Source organism: Cupressus sempervirens, chromosome 8 (genome assembly GCF_028749045.1).
Source record: "Cupressus sempervirens isolate cs-2001-9-10 chromosome 8, ASM2874904v1, whole genome shotgun sequence".
NCBI classification, from domain to species: domain Eukaryota; kingdom Viridiplantae; phylum Streptophyta; class Pinopsida; order Cupressales; family Cupressaceae; genus Cupressus; species Cupressus sempervirens.
The window spans coordinates 455,703,751-455,717,069 of record NC_143125.1 but is presented as its reverse complement, the minus strand read 5'-3'; the positions used below and the strand labels follow the sequence as shown (position 1 = coordinate 455,717,069).

The 13,319-nt window shown below is 34.1% G+C and overlaps 1 long non-coding RNA gene across 1 annotated transcript; it reads left to right on the top strand.

Moving 5' to 3' along the window:
- The first annotated feature begins 574 nt into the window (after positions 1 to 574).
- On the top strand, positions 575 to 2,188 carry LOC149543195 (uncharacterized). Its single transcript, XR_016355220.1, has 2 exons — positions 575 to 990; positions 1,304 to 2,188. It is a non-coding gene; the product is annotated as an uncharacterized LOC149543195 (long non-coding RNA).
- Positions 2,189 to 13,319: the final 11,131 nt, after the last annotated feature.

Sequence of the window (13,319 nt, the reverse complement as noted above, 5' to 3'; positions counted from 1 at the left end):
CAATTTAATCCCACTACTACTTATGATTAGAAAAGCATATTTAGGAGCATCTATTAAATGGAGAGCAAAAATGCTCATAGTTGAGCTTAGAACTAGCTCTCATCAGATGAGATGTGAACAAGTAGAAGACAAGTACCAAAACAAGAATAAGAAGTTAGATGGTGGGTACCAAAAGAAGAATGGGAAGACATGCCATGCTTATTTTGTGACATGGGGGACTATGGAGACGAAGCAACACTTTATCATAGAATGTCTAATATACATCATGCTTAGATTTTAGAAAAAGGCAATGTGAACTACTTATTTGAGGAAAAACAGTTGAACAGAACAGTAAACCTGATTATCAAAATACATCAGCGTTGAAACGAGATAGTCAAAAGATTACAACGTGCTTAGGTCTTTCCCTCATTGAAAAATGTGTGCTAGTAAATTCTCTCATTCATTTATTCAATAGTTACTTCACATACATTCCTACACGGAAAATGTGTCTCTCCCAACGATGTATCAATCCATTTTTATTCAAAATAAAAATAAAAATAAAAAATCATCATTACTATTGTTCGAGTTAAAGGTCTAAAACCCAACAATATTTTGCGTGCAAGCCGGAGAAAAAAGTACGATGGGCTCTAAACCCTAACCCTAAACCTAACGCGGAGGCGCATTTTATCTTTATAAGCCCCCCTGCATGTGAATTATTAGATCAGGGATGTGAACGTTTTGGTGGAGTCTGTTGAAGTTTTATCTAGCCATGGTTAGCTGATGGTCCGACTTCATCGTTTCTGAGAAAAATCGTTTCGGTCATCGTTTTGCTGCTTTCGTTATTTGCAATGTCTTAAATTGGCATCCTGAATCCCTTTCTGTTATGAATTGATATTTTATTTAAGTGAGGACTATGATGATTCATACGGTTCGCTCGACAAAATGGCATTTTGCCTTGCTGACTTATACGAAATCCTGAGTCCTTGATTTGTGCCCTTTTTATGCGATTTGGTAGGCTATACAGACTATGTTAGGGTAAAATATTGTCAGGATGTCGTTGAGAATTCACATACGCTATTTAATGAGGCTGTTGTGGCAAGCATTTTTTAGTATGTAAAGGTTAACTGTATTTGTTTTGTCTTATAATTGTCTGGGACTCCAATAAATTCTTAAATTGTTTAAATCGATTTTGATGTTGATTTAGATCTAGGCTCAGTTATTCTGTCGAATTTGTTAAAAACAGTACGATTTCGCCTAAAACAATTGTTACTTATTAGATAAACATTTTTATCATTTTTCTTCTTCGTTTCGATGCCCTTTACAGGAAGCCATTATGCTGTGATACATGGAAAGGGTTTCATTTTGTGTAAACCTGCTCTCTACTTTTGTCGAAACGATGAAGGCGGTGTATGGTTTCAATTTTACACACCTCTGGAGCATCCTACTTCTGTTGTGGATGCAAATCCTGGGGGTTAAATGCAATGCATGCTGATACAGGGTTTTGTCTATTCTTCTCCTACTAGGCTAAATACTTATCTAACCTTTTAAATATTAAATATTTTTAATAATATGTTTCTGATATTCCAATCCTAATTTGCCATTAGCATAAGGTCTTCCAATCTATTAACACTTCTATTCATTTTTTTTTTTCTATTAGGTCCCGTTTGGTTGCTGGAAGATGAGGGCCAAAATCGGGTTATCAGGGGCAAAATCAGGTTTTGCAAAAAAAAATTGGTGTTTGGTTTGTTAAAATTATAACCCGGTTTTCAATTTCATCTTCCAATTTTGGTCAAAAATTGGAAAAAGTTTCTTCCAATAAATAGGTGGAATTCGAAATTAAAATCAAATTTTGAATTTTATGACAGATTTTTTAATAATATTGTGGAGTCCACAGTATATTCATCTTCCGTGTCAACCAAACGGACAATTGGCTTTCCAAACTACAAAACCAAGTTTTTGAAAACTTGGTTATAAGATAACCTGGTTATGTCAAAAATTCATCTTCCCCAACCAAACGGGGCCTTAGATATAAGAGAATCAAAAAATACAAAGCAACCAAAGTACCACCAAAGCAACCAAAGTACCACCACGAAAATCAAAAAGGAAGAACAACATCAGCTGTACAACATACAAAAAAGAGGAGACTCACTTTTTTAAAGAATTTCTCCCAAAAAACTCCTCTCACTAAGGCATATTGCTGATTCCATTTTTCTACCATTGCTAATGCTCTCTAAAACATTTCTAATCTTGCAAAAATATTGGAGCTCACATAAAATTTAATGTCATGACAAGGTATTATATTGGATTGTTTGGCCACTATACTTTGAAAAATACAACCATCTATTCTAATACACGGTTATGTTAATGTTGATGACTTATTATGTAAAGTTTATTCTATGTTTGGATTTTGAATTAATTCCAATATTTAAAAAAGAGTTAAGGGGAATATTGAGACCGTTATAAGGTATCATTAATTATTGCTAATGTTGATGACAAAAATAAGGTTGGAATAATTCTACATCAATAATTGGATGCAACCTCCAATACAATGGCAAATTAAGTTCGAAAACATTTCCAACAACTTGTTTCTTAATAGTATACAAGCCATAATGAAGATGCTCCTTTTGAAGATGTAACCATACCTTGTCACCAATTTGGAAGTGACAATACTTATTGCTTTGCTCCAACTATCACAAACTTGCTAGTATAATTGTTTGATCTTTTCAATGAATTTCTCTAGTTTATTTGCCTCCTTTTTAGTGTTAAGTAGACTACCAGGCAATGCTACATTCATAGGTGTCAATATTAGTACCTAACATAAACCTCAAATGGACTATACCTTTTAGTACTATGGAGTGCATAGTTGTTGTGTTGCACATCAAACAAACTTTCATCCCATGCATGAGGAGTGATACATTTGTAGGGTATGAATAATCATTTGATTTACCACCTATCTAGCCAATTGTCTGAGGATGAAATATTGTGGACTTTTCTAACTTTGTGTCCAATCTAGCCCATAGCGAAGACTATAAATTACTAAGGAAACTGCTACCTCTATAGAAACAATGCTTTTTGGAATACCAAAATGAACCCAAATATGTTTTAAAAAAATAGCTTAGGAGTCTCCTTTTTTGATTTTTTTGTACAAGCCACCATGTAAACCATTTTAGAAAATATATCTACTGCCAAAATACATAATCATGTCCCCGGAAGTAATGGTAAAGAGAGACCCAATTTATGATTTGTAGGCTTTTCAATTGCACCTATTACACAATTGCCACCTAGCTATAGTGTGCTCCTATATCATTTTATTTCATTTCTCTTCAATGGGGACACATATGTGACCAACATGACAAAGTAACCCATCCTGCACATGAGAATCAAGAACATACTTCCCTTCTAGCACTTTACACAAAGTGTCACCAAAATTTGGATCATTACTATATAGTTGAGACCAAGTTGTTTGATGGCCACACAAATTCAACACCATGATCAAGCCTACAATTAGAGGCATGTTCAAACAATATGCAACTATTTTATTGCTTCTCTTTTTATAATGAACGTTGAGGTGAAATTGTTGTAGATAAGCTGGCCACCTCTAATGTCTATCATTCTGCAACTTCCCTTGTGTTTGCAAGAATTATGGTCTCTCTGTATAATAATTTCCTTTCCAGAGATATATTTATTTCATTGTTTACAAGCTTGAACAATGACATATAACTCCTTTTAAGGTGGGGAACCTACTTATCATATCAGAGAAATTTTCACCAAGATATGCAACTGAATGATTGCTGCAAGTTTGCAAGGACTAATACTAGTGTAGAACATAATCTTAGTTTCAATTCCTCAAATGCTTGACATTTTTCCTCCATCCACTAAAACTTTTCTTGTGCTCCACCCCTTTGCGACTGGTTAAGAGGTCATGATAAATGTGAGAAACTAAATACAAATCTATCATAGTAGTTGACTAGACCCAAGAACTTGCAAATAAATGAGAAAATCTTAGGAGGTGGCCAATTTCTAATTATTTATAGATTTGTAGGGTCCACATGAACACCCTCACTATCAACTACATGCCCTTAAGTATTGTATGCCTTGCATACCAAAACAACACTTTCTATGTTGGCATAGAGTTAATGTTGTTGTAGAGTTGAAAGCACTTGTTCAACATGTTGCAAATGCTTAGTCCAAGTTTTGATAAAAATGAGCATGTCATCCAAATAAACAACCACATAAGAATCAATCAATGTTCTAAGCACATCAACCTCCTAAATGTGGTAGGAGAATTTGTAAGACAAAAAGGCATGATCAACCATTCAAACTAACCTTCCTTGGAATTGATTGTAGTCTATCATACATCTGTTGGATCAATCAATACTTGGTGATACTCAGATTTCAACTCAATTTTTTAAAAGAAAGTAGTCCCCCTAGGCTGATTCAAAATAGCATCAATTTGAGGAATTGGATATCTGTTTTTCACAATAATTTTTTTCAATGTCCTATAATCAATACAAAGTGTACATGTCCCATCTTTCTTTTGAGAAAGAATAATTAGACTGCCACATGGTTAAGCACTTGGTTGAATGAGTCCCTTTTTAATGAATTCTTAAATTTGTCTCTTGATTTCATCATTTTCCAAAACTGACCTTCTATATATTGGCTCACGTAGAAGTGGTGTTTTTGGAATTAAATCAATAGAGTGCTTGACTTGGCAATGTGTTGGATCCCCAATGGTTATTTAAACATACTATGATACTCTTTCGAAATTCTATTCATTTCATTATTCTGGTAAATTGGCATGGCCAGCTTAGCATGCACATCAAGAACAACTTTCTTTAATTAGGATGAACCATGAGAAGAACAAATCTTCTAGTTTGAGAAATAAGGCATTTCATTGTTTAGCACTGGTCAAAGAAGCATCTTGAGTTAGACATACCTTTGATATTTGATATTTCTTTTCACCAAGTTTGATGGTTACACTACATCATCTAGATTCATACACCCCATGCCTTTTGGTACATGTGTCACTGCCCCAACAAGACATCACATACATTAAAATGTGGTACGTAAAAAAACTACTTCATTCTTGAATGGTTTGATTGGGTAGGGTAGAAAACAATATTAATTTATTTTAGTATATTTCTCTCATTAACCCATCCCATGGAGTATGGTTGTGGGTGACTTGTCACTTTGAAATTTTATCTTTTAATTTTCTCCATAGAAATAAAGTTCTTCTATCTACCACTATCAACAATAAAATGTAGAGGCTTTCAACAAATTTAATCTTTTGATTGTCTCCATACAAATAATTTAATTTTACCTTTCTACAAGAATCTAATCATTTTTTTTTTGCTCTTGTTCATTTTAAGTAGAAGCAATGTAAGTAATTTGAAGATGTTCTTCTATATCCAAATTGACTTCAATAGTGTCTTCAATTAAGATAGAGGACTTTTCTAGTGGCAATTCCATGAACAACAAGTCAAATAGTCCCTCCTTAAGAACCTCAAGGAGATTTTCACTAGAAGATGTGTCCTTTATTTTATCTTTTTCTTCATCCAAAAGTGCCCCAAAGGGGTTTTCACTAAAGAATGTTTTATAGTATTTTTTAATTTTTGATTTGTCTTTTTATTTTTGTGAGAAAGAGTGATGGCTTGGATACCAATGTAGGCTTTTTCATTGTACTCAATCTCACTCTCATAATCTTAGAGATCCCTTTGGCCACTCATCTATTTTGTAGATATCAAGAGTTGGTAGGTAGTCTTGGAGGTTCCATTCAATCATGTCAAGGTTAGTGAGAGGAAGGTTGGGGATGAAAGGTAAGCTATGGTGATGGTGTTAGAGTGAGGTTTCCTATTACACCAAAATATCGATCTGTCAACGCCTGATACAACCACTCAACTCATAGTATACAGGAGGTGATTAAGCCCTTGTAACGAATCTTGAGAGGAGTGCTGAAAAAAATTTCAAAAACCTCCCCTTAGTTTTACCTAAGGGTCTAAGGATTCAAACATGTGACCAATCTCTGATACCACTTGTACTATTTCTATCATCCATACTGCCTGCCCAATCCACATTAGTATATGCACATAAAGTAAAATCAGTTGATCTGTCATACCATAGTCCAAAATTAGGTGTACGCTTGAAATATCCTAAAATCCTCTTTATTATTGCATAATGTGTTTCTTTAGGATCAGCTTGAAATCTTGCAATAATTCCAACTGCATTAACTATATTTGGTCTTGTATGTGTTAGATATTTCAAACCTCCAATCATAGATCTGTACTTTTTCTTCTCAATAATAGGTGTCTCATCTTTGCTAGATAACTTATGATAGTTACCATAGGTGTACCAATAGGCATACAACTTTCTAAACCAAATATTTTCAATAAGTCTTTCAAATACTTACTCTAAGAAATGAAACTATTGTTATCCTTCCACACAATCTCTAAACCCAAGAAATACTTCATCTCACCAATCATGCTCATCTCAAACTCCTCCTTCATTTCATTAGAAAATTTATCACTTGCTTCATCATCATCTCCAAAGATTATACCATCAACAAAATCACAATAATTAATAGAACATTCTCAATTTGTTTTAGATACAGGTTAGTATCTACAACACCTTTAGCAAATCTTGATTTTGCCAAATACTTGTCCAACATCACATAATAGGTTTTAGGTGCTTGCTCCAAACCATACCATGCTTTCTTCAACTTACATACCATATCTCCTTTTTCTATCAAAGGAAATCCTTCAAGCTACTCAATGTAGACTTCTTCTCTAAGTTCTCTATTCAAAAATGTTGATTTCACATCCATCTGATACACTTTGAATTTCTTATTCTCTTCACAAGCCAAGAAGATTCAACTACTTCAATTCTTGCAATAAGTGCAAATGTCTCTTCATAATCTCTACCTTCTTGTTGTGAATATCCTTTGCATACCATTCTTGCTTTGTTTCTCTCAACTCCACCTTGTTTATTCAACTTGTTTCTAAAAACCCATTTAGTTCCAATGATATTCTTGTCTTTAGGTTTTGTAATCAGTTTCCTAGTGTTATTCTTCTCAATTTGCTCCAATTCTTCCTTTATTGCTTGAATCCAATGATCATCCTTGTAGGCTTCATCTGTACTTTTAGGTTCAACTTGAGAAATCAAACATAACTCTTCATGTACTTTGTTTCTTGTCATAAATCCTCTGTCTTTGCTTCCAATAATTTGTTTAGCAGGGTGATTCTATTGAAAACAATTAATCAAATCAAAAGAATCATGAGGTATCTAAATGGTACTGAATATTATGGTTTGTGGTATAAGAACGAAGGTAACTTTGAGTTGAAAGCATTCGCTGATGTTGATTGGGCAGAAAGCATTGATGATAGGAATAACATTAGTGGTGGAGCATTCTTTCTTGGAAAGAGGCTAGTATGTTTGACAAGGAAGAAGCAAAACTGTATCTCTCAATCAACAAAAAAATATTAATATGTTGCTGTAGCAGTCAATTGTTCAAATATTGTTTGGTTCAAAAATTTTTTGACAGGTATGAAGGAGGAAATCAAAGATCCAATTATTATTTAATGTGATAACACCAATGCAATTAACATTTCCAAGAAGCTATTGTTGCTACTACTGAAGCTACTGCTACCCTATACACTATAAAGATTGCAGTTGATCTGGGATACCCTAATCTATGGTTGGAAGGTGACTCTTTGAATATTGTTAACATTTTGAATAACAAAAATTCAATTTCATGGACGATAGAAGCAACGGTCATGGAGATCAAATCCCTAATACATAAATTTGAAAAAGTTGTCATTTCCCATATTGCTGAAGCTATTGCTGCCCTATACACTATAAAGATTGCAATTGATCTGGGATACCCTAATATATGGTTGGAAGGTGACTCTTTGAATATTGTTAACATTTTGAATAAAAAAAATTCAATTTCATGGATGATAGAAGCAATGGTCATGGAGATCAAATCCCTAATACATAAATTTGAAAAAGTTATCATTTCCCATACTTATCATGAGGTCAATGGTTGCTAACTGGATAGCCAATCATGCGATACAGTTGGGATATAAGGTGAGGTGGCTTGATGAGTTAAACAAGCACGTTGACCTAAAAGCTATCATTAATTATGATGCCATTCACTCCAAAGTGGGAAAGATCTACCCGGATTAAGAAGTTGATGATTTTATGGAGTGACCTTACGGCTGTCAAATCACCTTCCCCGAGGAAGTACACTCATATGAATGTAATGTGGCCTTTGCACGTATCATTGAATAAGCGAGCTCCTTTTCAAGGGACGAAAATCTGGTTTTATTTTAACTTGGCTCTCTGTGTTTGTTTGTTTCTAGTTCTTGGCTCTATCTATTTTCTGAATATGGGGGGTGAACCACAGAAGCAAGAACCTAAAAAGTGTGATGAATGGAAGGCTCAGAAGGAAGTTTGGAACATCTTACAGAAAGGGAAGGTGACCAGTTACCTGGAGAGACTGCATGGTTTTAAACCTCATATCATGACTGCCTTTTTTAATAACTAGTCCACTGACAAGTCCTTCATGGAGTCACTGTGAATTTAATAGAGGATTTTATTGCTGAGATCACAGGGCTACCCATGGATGGCATTAAGTTCACCAAACAGACCAGTATCTCCAATGCTGCTTACAAAAAATTTCCGAAGTCGGATGCTGAGGAGAAACAACTGGAACAGAATGGAGATTTCTTTGATGTGGAGCAGATAACAGAAATTTGGTGAGATGTGCTATGCTGTATTCATGAGTATTTTGTCCTCGACGATAGAAATAAAAGGGTTCATAAATTTCATTTTATTTTTCTCAATCATTTAAGGCATAAGGATAGACTTTCTTTCCCTTTCTATCTGCGGTTTTCTTTGCTTCAAAGTTTTCATGCTCATAGGAAGAAGGAGTCTCATCCTATTTTGCCTGAAGATCTAATTCTTCTCATAGAGGGTTATTGTAAAAATAAATCTACATCCTCTACCCCTTCTGAAAAACATAAGGGTTCTCACTCAAAAAACATTAAGAAGGAGAGCAGTGTAAAAGGAAAAGAAAAGAACCCCAAACGTAAACCGTCTAATACTCAAAAACAAGTTGTGGAAGAGGTGTTTGAGTCTGAGAATATTGTTAGCTCAGAGAATGATATTTGTGAGGAAGAGGATGTTATGGATGTTGAGGATTTTAGCTCAAATTTGGAAGGATATTTGGAGAGTACAGGAAAAATGGAGAAAGGGAATGAGACAGACATAAGTGAAGGAAATTCAGAACAGAGCAACCCTGAGAAGGAGGACATTCAAACTGTTTCTGGTGGAGGGGATAAAGACAAAGATATTCTTATTGTGAATCATATTGAGCTGAGAGAGGATGATCAAATGGTTAATCCTACTTTACTTGCTATAGAGATTGGAGGTCATGACAAGGAGGACCTTGTTCAGAATGATATTCTTGTTGAGAATAGGGAGGAGGAATAGAGGGATAGGGAGGATCATGTAGATATGGTTGGATCCCCTCCTCATGAGTTTGTAGATGATATCACTGATTCTCCGCAGAGGGAAACCAAGCTCTCCTTCCTGCATTCTGCCAAGCTCAAAGCTGACTCCATTCTCCATGTTGATTCTTGGATTTATAATGAATTGATGGGGCTGAAGAAGAAAGTGGAAACTCTGCAACTCATCCAAGATACCGACTGTGCCAAAATCAGCCAATTGGAAGAGTAAATGGGAGATATTCCTAATAAACTCAAAAACTATGAGAAAAATCTCAAAATGCTTATCAAGGAAAGTGGAACAAGGATGGAATAGGTCACATCTAGTATCTATGCTGCTGCTGCAAGCCTTGGCAAAAGAGTCAATGAAGAAATTATATCTCCTGAGGGTCCAAGCAAAAGAACAAGGTAGAGCTCAAGGAAGAAAGCCCCGAAAGATGCTGTTGCTTCGCCACTAATTCCATCCAAGATACTGTTGTGATTGGTAAAGAGGTTGTCAAGATGATTACAGAGCTGCAAGAGTTGCCTTGGATTTTTTGTTCTTTGGTTTTGTCCTGTTCTGGTCCTATTTTATGGATGTGGTACTTGGTACTGGTTTTTGGTCTAAACTATTTTAGTGGTTCCAGGTCCCTATAAAACCTGATTTTGTTGTTGGTTTTAAGACTTCTTTCCTGGTGGTTTTATTGCTATATCTTTTCTCTAGTTGTTAAAAGGTTTCAAGGTCCCTTCAAAACCTGCTTTTACCATTATCTAAGACATTTCCAAGAATCCTATGATGCATACCTAAACCAAGCACATTACAATTAAGTATCATTTCTTAAGAGATTTGGTACAAGATAAGGAAGTAAGATTGGAATATGTGAATACAAAAGAACATATTGCAGACATATTCACCAAGCGATTATCTAAGGATGCATTTTTGGATCTATGAGATAAGTTAGGGGTGATTCCCATATCTGAAGCTCGCTAATAAAATTTTAGTGATGCATCAACCAAGCATGTTGAAGATCAGTCAAGTTGATGTAGTATTGTAAAGGGAAAATTGCATATGAGTTAGTACATTAGGTACATAGAAGTCCACTGAATGCTATCTTTGACATAGGATGTCAAAGAAGGATATTTTTGTCATACATGAGAGGAATTTTATGTCTAATAAAGGGAGAGTTCTATCATATATCAAAAATGTCAAAGAGGAAGAATGAACTTAAGTTGATATCAAAGAGGGTGACTTTGATATTGCATTCATTGTAATCAAATTAATCAAAAAATCATTCCAGAGGGAGAGATTGATGTCAGAGGGAGTTCACACTAATACAGGGAGTTCTTATGGATAAGAATCAAAATGAAACTAAGGATATTATCCTTACTTTTATTTTTCTCTAAAACTTTATTATATTATGATATGTTGTGTTACCATCAATGCCAAAGAGAGAGATTATTGAAAATAATTGATCAATTGTATATTGTCTTTGATGTTACACAAAATGTGATATCCTTACCATTCAGTGTCTGTCAAGTGCACTCAAGCAATAAAGATAATTTCTAGTGTCTTTCGAGCATTCCAGAGTAAACCAAGTTCAAAAGATAGTGTCTACCAAGTTCACTCAGGCACCAAAGAGAAGTTCATAGAAGTTTAGTGTTAACCGAGCTCACTCAATTAAAAAAGGAAAGTTGGCATGGAACTAGTGTTAACTGAGCTCACTTGGTTACCAAAGGAAGTTTACAAAGTTGCAATGTTAACCGAGTTCACTTGGTTAACACAGGAAAATCATTTCAAAGTTAGTGTCTACCAAGCTGGGTTGGCTAACGAAGGATTTTCTTAAATCAGAATATTTAGTTTAATGAATTTATTTGTTAAGTCTAGTAGACTTAAGGGATGAACAGTGACTATTTGTAAGTGTATACAAGCTGACTTGATAAGGGAAAATATATAAGTATAAGGTCAAATAGTGGGATTGAATATGAGAAGCATGGGATTGAAAAGATAAACCAAGGGAGCAAATTTGAAGTATAGTAGAGTATCCTAAGTTGACTGAGTTGCAAAGTTTTATCTGATCAAGGAGGATCAAGTATTCAAACTAGAACAAAAATATGAAATCAGCAATATAGTTGCATCACCAATTGGGTCATATCATTATTAATCTCTAATAATTATAGTAGTGCATCAAATCTCTTAATAGAGTTATCTTAACAACTATTTGTCAAATCCTCTAACAAGGTGGCATTTCTAAATTGAAGTGTTTAAAAAACTCTAACAAGGCTAGTCCTAACAGGGTCATTAAATATTTTAATAGGGTCACACCTAACAATGTGTTTTGTAACCTTTAACAAGGTTGGCTCCTAATAGGGCTCACTTCAAAAGAGTGAAAACAATAACTAGTTGTAATTGGTGGTTTTCCTAAATTGGGTTTCGACATTAAATCCTGGTGTGACTTGTGTTCATGTTATTTATTTTATGTGTATGCAAATAAGTTAATTAAGGTTAATCACACTTAATATCTTAAGATCTGCATGATTAGTATTTACCGAGTTGCAATTGGTATTTTAGTACTTGTCAAGTGACAATAAATTATTAGTGTTAACCGAGTGCCTTTGTGTTAACCAAGTTTCAACAAAATTTATATTTTGATTTGTATTGACATCTAAGGGAGATAGGATTTATTTTTTAGTAACAGATTCACCCCTCCCCTCTCAGTTACTCTTCTTATATTTCCAACAGATTCTTTGTCAAATTCTTGTTTGGTATTATTGTTTCAACTCTTGCTTTTGCTCTAGGTTTAGATCTTGGCTCCCCTCTCTATTCCACAACCTAAATCTCATTCTACAAAACATTGTTAGTTTCATAAAATAATTTTGCATTTTCTTGGTTAGTCTTTAGATTAGCTTCTTTATCAAAATTGTAATCAAGTATTCTTTCTTGAACTCCAATTTTCTCACCCACTTTAACATTTTTACTCTCAACAATAGTTTTAGTCCTCTAATTAAAACATCTATAAACTTTTCTTTTCAATGAATAACCAAGGAACATACCTTCATCGCTTCTTGAATCAAATTTACCAATATCATCATGTTTCTTAATGTAACACTTGCTTCCAAATTTTTTGAAATACTTCACTGATGGTACATGTCCAAACCATAATTTATAAGGATTCTTGTTTGTACTTTTTCTAATATGAACTCTGTTCATCATATATAGTGTTGTATTTATTGCTTCTCTTTGAATTGTCTTAGATACATCATTTTCAAACATCATAGTTCTTGTTGCTTCTATTACATGCCTATTTCTTCTCTTAGCTATAGCATTTTATTCACGTGTTTTAGGGGTTGAAAGTTGTCTCTTAATACCATTTACTTCACAAAAAGTTTTAAACTCATTCGAATCAAATTCTCCACCTCTATCATATCTTAGACATTTAATCTTCAATCTAGATTCATTCCCAACTATATTCTTGAACAAATTAAATTTCTCAAATGCTTCAAACTTTTCTTTAAGAAATGTTACTTAGATCATCCTAGTAAAATCAAGAACATGAATGATGAAATACCTTTCACCATAGAATCCTCTTATCTTTGTAGGACCACTCAAATTTGTGTGAACAATCTTCGACTTTTCTATTGTAGTAAACTTCTTGCTAGGAAAATAAATTTTCTTCTATTTATCTGTAACCCATTCCTTGGATACAATGTTAGTAGGCTTCACAATTTTGGGCAAGTCTCTTACTACAAATGTAGTGCTTGCTTTCACAATATTATCAAAGTTTACATGATAACACCTTCTATATACGCCATAACCAACTAGTTTCAACCTTAGCAACTAAACATGTAATCTTAGTAAGA